The sequence below is a fragment of the Polyergus mexicanus genome, unplaced genomic scaffold, assembly GCF_030449975.1.
Source record: "Polyergus mexicanus isolate NDT 795.1 unplaced genomic scaffold, iyPolMexi1.0 SCAF_27, whole genome shotgun sequence".
Classification (NCBI taxonomy): domain Eukaryota; kingdom Metazoa; phylum Arthropoda; class Insecta; order Hymenoptera; family Formicidae; genus Polyergus; species Polyergus mexicanus.
In genome coordinates, this window is record NW_027223347.1 from 418,072 (window position 1) to 429,581 (window position 11,510).

The window sequence follows — 11,510 nt, forward strand, 5'->3', positions numbered from 1 at the left end:
TCGTTCGTGAGGTAGTTCGCGATGGGAAGAGGGAGGGGGGAGCAGGGAAGTTGTACAAGGCGTCGGTATGAAGTTGGCTTCGATCGTCGTTTATTTCGCGAGGGGTCCGCCGTTACAAAATTACTCTCAACGGCCGCCATAATTATCAGTCGTGAAGTATATGTGAGTAAAATGGTGGAATATCGCGTTCGTCGCGTTTTATTCACTCATTCGGTTGTATATCCGCATATATCGGGAATGCGGAGAGATATGAAATGACGAGTAATTATAATTATTTCATATTACAGATTGATCCAAAACCATGTAATCCACGCACGCTTCAGAAACCAAAACGTAGTGGTGGCTTCCCAAAAGTTTTTCTTGGTGGTTTGCCAACTAATGTGACTAAGACAGACCTAAGATCCTATTTTACTCGCTTTGGCAAAGTTATGAAAGTGGTCATAATGTACGATCAGGAGAAAAAGAAATCCAGAGGTGAGTATAAATTAATTTTTATATTAGGATATACTAATTGATACAGGTTTTCACATTATTTAAATAATATTTTTGTTAAACAGTATTCAGCTTTCTCAGCTTCGAGGATGAAGAAGCAGTGGACAGATGCGTCGTGGAGCATTTTGTCCACCTAAATGGAAAATGGGTATAACACATCAATATACCATCGCCATATAGCATGATGCTGTACAAGACCATATATTATTATGACATGTGATTTTGTGTGGCAAATAGAAAATAAGTATGTATATGTACAATGTCAATATGTATTTTTCTCTTGCAATTATAAATATTACATAGAAATTTTAATCGCATAAATTACTACCATTAATTCATACGCGTAATTTTATTAAATGTGCTTTTCAGTAATCTATTTTGTAAAAATCTAGTTTACAAAATAAATTATTGAATAGCACATTTGATAAAATTACTCGTATGAATTAATCGTACTAATTTATGTGACTAAAATTTCTTTGTAATATTTCTAATTGCAAGAGGACAATACATATTGACAACGTACATATACATATTTTTATTTCCTATTTATCACACAAAATCATATGTTATGATAATATATGGTCTTATGCAGCATCATAGTTACATGGCGATAGTATATTGATGTGATATATCTGTTTTCCATTTAAGTTGACAGAAATGCTTCATGACGCATCTATCCATTGCTAAATTTTAAATTTAAATTTTATCATTTAATATATAAAGAGTTAGAAGATCTTCTAATTTTAATTTGTTAATTGATACAAATAGAAGAAAACATAGTCAATAATAATTTTTCTATTAAAATGTTTTTGATTATCTTATTTGTTAATCAGATATCGATTGTTAATAGTTTTTCAACAACAAGAAAAAAGATTGAAAAAACATATAGAAAAATACGGATTTTCTTTGTTAATATATTATTAAATTTTTATAAAATTTATATATACTTTGACCAATAAGAAATTATTATTATTGTTATCAACAAAAATGTTTAATAATCAATTAAATTATGTAAGACCAAAGTCTTATGCCAATATGTATTGTTCTCTTGCAATTATAAATATTACATAGAAATTTTAGTCACATAAATTACTACGATTGATTCATACGCAATTTTAGTCACATAAATTACTACGATTAATTCAAACACAAAAATATTAATCAATTAAGATCAATTTGATCAAAATCAAATTGATCTTAATTGATAAATATTTTTTTCTTTAAAGTATAAAAGTGAAAGGAAAATATATGAACATTAATTATTTCTGAAATTACTATAACTTCCATAGCCCTGGGTAACTGTAGCAGGTTGAACATTATAACTCCCCTCCGCCCCGCGCTGATGCGGCGGTGGGATTTGTTGCTGTTGAGATGGTTCCGGTGATACACCCCAACTTTGAGTATTGGGTACTATATCCGGCGTATCCACCGGTTTGGGGGCTAGTTCCCCAACTCTGATATTTTTGCATCATGTTACCAGGCAGGCCCATTATTGGTCCTCCTCATAGACATAATATATCTAGACCGAGCGTTTGCCTTTATTTAAGGAGTGGGGATAAAGATGCTTGTAAAAAAGGACATATCCTGTTTCGTGCCCTTTGCATTCTTTCTCGCTCGTACATAGTATAGCGTTCTCTTGCGCTATGCTACATGCGAGCGAGAGAGAACGCAAGGGGCACGGAACAGAGGACGTCATTTTCTACGTGCACCTTGGCCCCCACTTCTCAACACTCAGTCTAGATATACTATGTCTATGGTCCTCCCATCCTAAGCCATTTGCCCGTTAGGGCCACCCATAGGCCTCATATTCCCGGCCATTCTCATCGACGGGTCATTCTGTTGGGTCGCACTGACCCTGATGATTATTGTACATCTTGCTGGACGAGTCTCGTGGTTTTGCAGGTTTAATTTCGACCTGAAAAGAAAATATATCATTCAAATATATTGTTAAATTATTTTTTTATCAAAAATGATAAAAAGAATTTTAAATTTGCATTAAAAATAAATTTTTAAGATAAAGTTTAGAAATATATGTATACATGCATTATATATTGCACATTATTCACAGTTTTCACATTATTTACAATTATCTTTACGAATTATTGTATATTTTAGACTAATTAGTTGCTTTATATTAATTAATATAACATTCTGCGCACATAATGCTTATATAATACTCTATTTCTTAAATAAAAGTAATATTTAATTTTAAATACAAAGTTACACACACATTAATTAAACGGTATACTTATATTATAAATTAACATTTTTTTAAATAATACTTATATAATAAATATATTAAAAGCAGTGTGTGTTAATACACACTTAATATTATTCAGATTACAAAAATAGTTAGTTCTCTGTTAATTCAATATATAGTTTATATATATGCTAATTACTATTCGCTCGTCGGTTGTATATCCGCATATATCGGGAATGCCTACTTATAATAATTATAACTACTTCATATTACAGATTGATCCAAAACCATGTAATCCACGCACTCTTCAGAAACTAAAATGTAGTGACGGCTTCTCAAAAGTTTTTCTCGATGGTTTGCCAAGTAATGTGACGGGGACAGACCTAACATCCGATTTTACTCGCTTTAGCAAAGTTATGGAAGTGGTCATAATGTACGATCAGGAAAAAAAGAAATCCAGGGGTGAGCGTAAATTAATTTTTATATTAGAATATACTAATTGATACATGTTTGACAATTTTCACATTATTTAAATAATATTTCTGTTAGTAATGCATATATTCGACTTTTACTCTTTTTTCCCCCTCCTTCCCCCTCCCCTCTCTTTGTAAAAGAGAACGTTTTAACTTATTTTTTATATCTTTTTATTAAACCGCTAGAAATTAACTCTTTTTTAACCTGATTAGATGAATGTGGATTTAATCTTATGAACGAATGTTTCAGGTGATATGTATTTATGGCAGAATACTGGCTCAAGTGCACCCAGATCTAGCAGCAGTTCGGCTAAGACTTTAGATTATACTACTAGGGTACTCCGCGTATAGTAATTACGCGGACACCACTTATCATCAGCGTTCGTATCAAGGTGAACATGTCGCCATTCTAAAAAAAATCAAGAACTCTGACTATAGTTTTAATATCATAAATAAAGACTACAAAAAACTATATTATTTTAAAGCTCTTTTGATATATTATTCAATAGTTTTCACAATTTATTCTTAAAATGTATATATACAATATCGGAAAAAAAAAACACACAATTTAAAACTTATATGTGAAGATAGTATTTTTGAACATAAATAGTATGTAAATATATACATATATAGTATGTAAATTTAAAATATTTATATAATTTAATGTATTAAAACTATAATTAGAATTCTTAAAATTTTTTTTATAGAGTAAATAACATGTAAGAGATTTTTCATCATTGAAATTATTCTATGCATTGAAAATTTATATTATACGTGTAATATAATTTAAAATAATTTTACTGCATACGTATGCAAAACGAGTATGAATATGAAAGAAAATTAAATATTTTTTGGTTAATATCAAAGATAATTTTGTGAGAGCACATTTTGTTGATACTATTACTATACTACTTTATTACTATTTTTATTTTTTTAAACTGTTTTTTGTTTTCATTAAGTTTTATTAATATAAGGCTATCAAGTCATATGCTATTGTAAGTTACACATAGCTTAAGTCTGCTATGTAATTAGTAAACGGTCCCATTTTTTGTTAGATATGCATTTAAGTTCCAACGGGTAAAAAAAATTTTTGGAATCCTGACGATTTTATCAGAGTTATGGATAACACCTCACGTGTTCTACCAATAATTCTTGAAGTGCTAAGACCGATATATAAAAAGTTCTCGCAATTTTTCATGTTGAATAAAAAATAAAAAAATTCTTGTGAAATTTTGGCAGTTCAGTTAGGAGTTCTGGGTACCTCAAGAGCATCTCAAGAGTTTTAAAAGAAATCCTAATAGCAAAATTAATTATTTTTAGTAGTTATAATGTTATCGTTGATTTAGACATTTCATTTTGTGAAGTTAGCACTCCCAAGATTCAAAAATGGTTTTTCTACCTTAATTTGCCAGAACTATTTTTAAAATTATTTATAAAAGGAACTTCACAGAACTTTTTGGGATGCATCCAGAACTGTAAAAAAAAATTAGTTTTTTGAAAGATAGAGTGCTAACTTCAGAGAGGCGGACACGTTGATATAAATGTTCATATTGTTTACTAATAATATAATTTTTTTTTAAATCGTATTTAATTATAAGAACAAACATTTTTTTAAAGAGACGATTTATTAGCTCCTTTGATTTTTCAAGATTAAAACATTTAAATAATATAAAGTTCAAAAAAGTATATATATTGTGAATTATACATTAGAAATAATTAACTGTAATATTCTCTTAAGCACAATTACGTTTTAACTTTTTTTACATCTTTTTATTAAACCGTTAGGAATTAATTTTTTTAACCTGATTAGATGAATGTGGATTTAATGTTATGAACGAATGTTTCAGATGATGTATTTACGACAGAATACCGGCTTCACCCGGGTCTAGCAGCAGTTCAGCTAAGATTCCAGATTACACTACTAGGGTATTCCGCGTATAGTAATTACGCGGACACCACTTATCCTCAGCGTTCGTATCAAGGAGGAGAAAGCAATCAAGGTGAGTATGCCGCTATTCTAAACCCGGTCAGCAAAGATATAATTCGTGAGATACTACCCAAAACTGTCGACAGAATTGTCAGAACTTTAAAAAAAAATTTTATTTCATTCAATGTATATATATATATGAAAAATTGAAAAAAAAATTTTTTGTTACTACTTTTTCGATAAGTTTTATACTTATCACGATGTTTTCTCCTTGAATGACAACCGGGTTTCTATCTTTAATAATATATTTTGGTCTTTATTCCATTAGAAGAGTTCCTTTGAGAGAGAGCTTTGTTTTTTTTTAAACATTATTTTCAAAACATGTTTTAGTCTCAAGAGTAGATTTTGTAAGTATTATGCATTTTTACACTAGCAATTCATGTAGATGAGTATATTGTTTGGCAAAAATTATGTTTTTGCTTGAAAATTGTGCGAAGCTAGCTTGAGACCGTGTTTTTTTGAGCTAACGAATTTTCTTTTTTTCTTTTTTATATTTTTCTGTTAAAAACAAGTACTTTTTCCATCAATTTTCGTCGGATTATTTAGTTGCCCATGTTTAAAACATAAACAATTTTCTAAGGAAATCTTACAAAGACATTCTCAGCTGAGAGGAAGTCGAAGATGGTGAGAGATTTTTACTCACTAAAACCCCCGCGGTGATCAGGGCCCAGGAAACTCTGGTGAAAGTAACGCAGTGTTCTTCTCCTTTCCATCATAAATATAAATAGAAATATTTTTGCGACAAATAATTATTAAAATATTTTTAAATATTTTTAATAATTATTAAAATATTAAAATATTTATTAAATAATTTTTTAAATAATGTATAATATCCTTCACAATCCGTACCTCTTGTCAGAGGATGGTGACCTCTACATATATCTACGGTGTGCACCTTTTTATGATTATCCGCAGACATATAGGACCTACAATTTAACGCTGGTTCCAAACTGTTTAGATTAGAGAGATTTTTTTTGGCAAGATACTCTCGGTGGTTTGCTATTGCTTTCCGAGAGGCTTGCCCTCCTCTCTAAATTAAAGTTATATTTTGTTAAAAGTCTAGAATATCTTTTAACGTAGCGTGTGACGAATCGAGAATGTCGAATCCAGACAAGGACGATCGTTTCGATCTACCCATTGGATGACGCGGTCGCAAATCTCGATCGTTTTTAACCGATGTCCATTGATGTCCAGCGATCCTGTGTTTGTCGCGAGATCGTTCTCCAAATACATATGTTGCGTAATTCACTCGTCTGTGATAGATGGTCCATTCAACATCTAAAACATCGAGAGAAGCGTCGAGGTATTGCACCAACGAATTAAGATAGAAGTGATCTTATTTTACGATTTTCATATAGAGATTGCGTTCGAGTCCGCTTTGTTGACAATCGCATTTCTGACATTTCAAGAATGTGTCATGCGTGATGAGACGGGAGTGCTGAATTTAGCAATGAACGATCGTCTCGGTCTAACCATTGAATTATGCGGTTGCGTATCTCGATGATTCTTAACTGTCATCTATCGCTATGCGAGTGTTTGTCGTGAGACGTCATTCTCCAAACACGTGTTTCGCGCAATCTGTAATAAGTGTAGTACAAGTCAATACCGCGAGTGACGGATCGCGAGTGCCGAATCTAGCGATAGACGATCGCTCGATCTTCCCATTGGATTACGCGTACGTGTCTACCGCGATTATTTATACTCGGAGTCTATCGCACCGCGCGTATCAGTTATGTGTTTGTCGCGAGACTCCGTTCTCCAAACACATGTTCCGCGAAGTCTGTGATAAGTATGGTGTCTACCAATGTCGCGAGTGACGGATCGCGAGTGCCGAATCTAGCGATGGACGAACGCACGATCTTCCCATTGGATTACGCGTACGTGTCTACCGCGATTATTTATACTCGGAGTCCATCGCATCGCGCGTACCAGTTATGTGTTTGTCGCGAGATTCCGTTCTCCAAACACATGTTTCGCGCAGTCTGTGATAAGTGTGGTGTCTGCCAATGTCGCGAGTGACGGATCGCGAGTGCCGAATTTAGCGGTAGACGATCGCTCGATCTTCCCATTGGATTACGCGTACGTGTCTACCGCGATTTTTTGTATTCGGAGTCTACCGCTCCGCGCGTACAGTGTTTGTCGTGAGATACCTTTCTCCAAACACGTGTCTCGCGCAATCTGTGATAAGTGTGGTATCTGCCAATATCGCGAGTGCCGAATCTAGCGATGGACGCTCGCTCGATCTTCTCCTTGGATTACGCATACGTGTCTACCGCGATTATGTGCATTCAGAGTCCATCACTTCGCGCATTCGAGTGTTTGTCGCGAGACGTCATTCTCCAAACACGTGTTTCGCGTAATCTGTGATAAGTGTGGCATTTGCCTATATCGCGAGTGACGAATCGCGAGTGCCGAATTTAGCGGTGGACGATCGCTCGATCTTTCCCATTGGATTACGCGTACGTGTCTACCGCGATTTTTTGTATTCGAAGTCCACCGCTCCGCGCGTATCAGTGTTTGTCGCGAGATGCCGTTCTCCAAACACATATTTCGCGCAATCTGTGATAAGTGTGATGCAAGCTGAGAAGAAGATGAATGGACAACTGGACAATTTATATGATACAAAACTGTAAATAAACTGATCGAGGACATTATATAACTTCAAAGTGCAGTTGAAGGTGTAAAATTCTCACCAACCGGTGGGAATAACTAAGAAGAAAAAAGAGAAGATAAATGTGATATCTGCCAATATCGCGAGTGACGGATCGCGAGTGCCGAATTTAGCTGTGGACGATCGCTCGATCTTCCCATTGGATTACGCGTACGTGTCTACCGCGACTTTTTGTGTTCGGAGTCCACTGCTTCGCGCGTATCAGTGTTTGTCGCGAGACGCCGTTCTCCAAACACATATTTCGCGATATCTGTGATAAGTGTGGTATCTGCCAATATCGCGAGTGATGGATCGCGAGTGCCGAACTTAGCGGTGAACGATCGCTCGATCTTCCCATTGGATTACGCGTACGTGTCTACCGCGATTTTTTGTATTCGAAGTTCACCGCTCCGCGCGTATCAGTGTTTGTCGTGAGACGTCATTCTCCAAACACGTGTTTCGCGCAATCTGTGATAAGTGTGGCATTTGCCAATATCGCGAGTGCCGAATCTAGCGATGGACGATCGCTCGATCTTCCCATTGGATTACGCGTACGTGTCTACCGCGATTTTTTGTATTCGGAGTCCATCGCTTCGCGCGTATCAGTGTTTGTCGCGAGACGCCGTTCTCCAAACACATATTTCGCGCAATCTGTGATAAGTGTGATGCAAGCTGAGAAGAAGATGAATGGACAACTGGACAATTTATATGATACAAAACTGTAAATAAACTGATCGAGGACATTATATAACTTCAAAGTGCAGTTGAAGGTGTAAAATTCTCACCAACCGGTGGGAATAACTAAGAAGAAAAAAGAGAAGATAAATGTGATATCTGCCAATATCGCGAGTGACGGATCGCGAGTGCCGAATTTAGCTGTGGACGATCGCTCGATCTTCCCATTGGATTACGCGTACGTGTCTACCGCGACTTTTTGTGTTCGGAGTCCACTGCTTCGCGCGTATCAGTGTTTGTCGCGAGACGCCGTTCTCCAAACACATATTTCGCGATATCTGTGATAAGTGTGGTATCTGCCAATATCGCGAGTGATGGATCGCGAGTGCCGAACTTAGCGGTGAACGATCGCTCGATCTTCCCATTGGATTACGCGTACGTGTCTACCGCGATTTTTTGTATTCGAAGTTCACCGCTCCGCGCGTATCAGTGTTTGTCGTGAGACGTCATTCTCCAAACACGTGTTTCGCGCAATCTGTGATAAGTGTGGCATTTGCCAATATCGCGAGTGCCGAATCTAGCGATGGACGATCGCTCGATCTTCCCATTGGATTACGCGTACGTGTCTACCGCGATTTTTTGTATTCGGAGTCCATCGCTTCGCGCGTATCAGTGTTTGTCGCGAGACGCCGTTCTCCAAACACATATTTCGCGCAATCTGTGATAAGTGTGATGCAAGCTGAGAAGAAGATGAATGGACAACTGGACAATTTATATGATACAAAACTGTAAATAAACTGATCGAGGACATTATATAACTTCAAAGTGCAGTTGAAGGTGTAAAATTCTCACCAACCGGTGGGAATAACTAAGAAGAAAAAAGAAGATAAATGTGATATCTGCCAATATCGCGAGTGACGGATCGCGAGTGCCGAATTTAGCGGTGGACGATCGCTCGATCTTCCCATTGGATTACGCGTACGTGTCTACCGCGACTTTGTGTGTTCGGAGTCCACCGCTTCGCGCGTATCAGTGTTTGTCGCGAGACGCCGTTCTCCAAACACATGTTTCGCGCAATCTGTGATAAGTGTGGTATCTGCCAATATCAATGACGGATCGCGAGTGCCGAAACTAGTGATGGACGATCGCTCGATCTTCCCATTGGATTATGCGTACGTGTCTACCGCGGTTATTTGCATCCAGAGTCCATCGCTTCGCGCATTCGAGTGTTTGTCGTGAGATGTCATTCTCCAAACACGTGTTTCGCGCAATCTGTGATAAGTGTGGTATATGTCAATACCGCGAGTGACGGATCGCGAGTGCCGAATCTAGCGATGGACGATCGCTCGATCTTCCCATTGGATTACGCGTACGTGTCTACCGCGATTATTTATACTCGGAGTCCATCGCACCGCGCGTATCAGTTATATGTTTGTCGCGAGACGCCGTTCTCCAAACATGTGTTTCGCGCAGTCTGTGATAAGTGGGTATCTGCCAATATGGCGAGTTGACGGGTCGCGAGTGTCGAATCTAGCGACGGACGATCGCTCGATCTTCCCATTGGATTACGCGTACGCGTCTACCGCGATTATTTATACTCGGAGTCCGTCGTTTCGCGCGTATCAGTTATGTGTTTGTCGCGAGATTCCGTTCTCCAAACACATGTTTCGCGCAGTCTGTGATAAGTATAGTGTCTGCCAATGTGGCGAGTGACGGATCGCGAGTACGAATTTTAGCGATCGATGATCGTCCTAATCTATTTATCGGGATATGCTGTCGTATATCTTGGTTATTCTTTATCGGCGTTCATCGCTAAGTTTGACACTTCCATCTCGTCATACATGAGACACTTTTTGTACATCAGAAATGCGATTGTCAATAAATATCCGATGCGAACGTAATCTCTTTGTGAACCGTAGGGCGAGGTCACTTCTATCTTGATTCGTCGCAGCGATCCTTTGACGACCCCTCTCGATGCTTTAGCGGTATTGTTTTAGGGTGGCAGATGATGACAGTATACCTATGATTATCGCGACTCTCCATGCAGACAATTACTTATCTAAGGTCTGTTCTATATAACTTCCTTAGCCGTAAGTATAGACGTAACCGTAAGAATCGTCTAATACGCGTGTTCATAATATTTTAGCCATATTGGCTGAAATACTACGAACGCTCGTTATTGATTGATACTTACGGTTGTGTCTATACTACGTCTATGAGATTTGTGTAAGATAGGCCTAATTCCCTTCTCATTTGTACTTCACGCGGCCAATTTTAGGCTGCTCGATGTTGTAGAGATGTAGCAACAATGTACTTATTAAAAGAGCAAATTTCTTACCTCCTACACGCCAAATGAAGTTTCTACGACAGCTTTTGTCTTTATTTCTGTTGTTGTAGTGGATGTTTCTGCCACAACTTTTGTGTTGTCGGTTGATTACTTGAAAAAAATTTATAAATTTTTTCGCATTTTTCTATAACAGTTTTTACAAATAAGTCCGAATGCAAATCACAAATTTTCAATCGAAATTCTGCTTCTTCTTTATTAACTTTTACAATCATGAAATTATTAAAAAATAATAGATCTGTGCAAATCTAAATCTCCGAATCGTCTATCGAACTCTGTGACTTTAATTCGTCTACCAGTAAATTACAGTAAGAAAGGTAAATCCTGGAAATTCGAACAATGTGGTAGTAATATAGTAGTATAGTAGTGTAGTAGTATCGAAAATTTTTAAGATGTAAAAAATGAGCGAGATTATTCGTTCTTCAAATACGTGTTTCTATTTTATAAGTAGATAAGTAGAATAGCTTTTAATATCTTGCGTGACGAATCGGTAATGTCGAATCTAGCATAATAAATGTGAATATTTTCCAAATAATTTCGCTCACTTTGTACATTGTGTAGAAATTTAAAGCGAATTTTTAAGATTTGTGTGTAACTTTTCCTGCTTTAATCTATTGATAGATCAATTAAAATCAGAATTTGATAGACGGTTCGCAGATTTAGATTTTATGATTATAAAAGTGAATGAA

At 36.5% G+C, this 11,510-nt stretch overlaps 1 long non-coding RNA gene across 1 annotated transcript; it reads left to right on the plus strand.

Moving 5' to 3' along the window:
* Positions 1-293: 293 nt before the first annotated feature.
* Positions 294-5,172, plus strand: LOC138943592 (uncharacterized). The gene is made up of 4 exons (XR_011448505.1): positions 294-474; positions 2,968-3,154; positions 3,416-3,557; positions 5,013-5,172. It is a non-coding gene; the product is annotated as an uncharacterized lncRNA (long non-coding RNA).
* Positions 5,173-11,510: the final 6,338 nt, after the last annotated feature.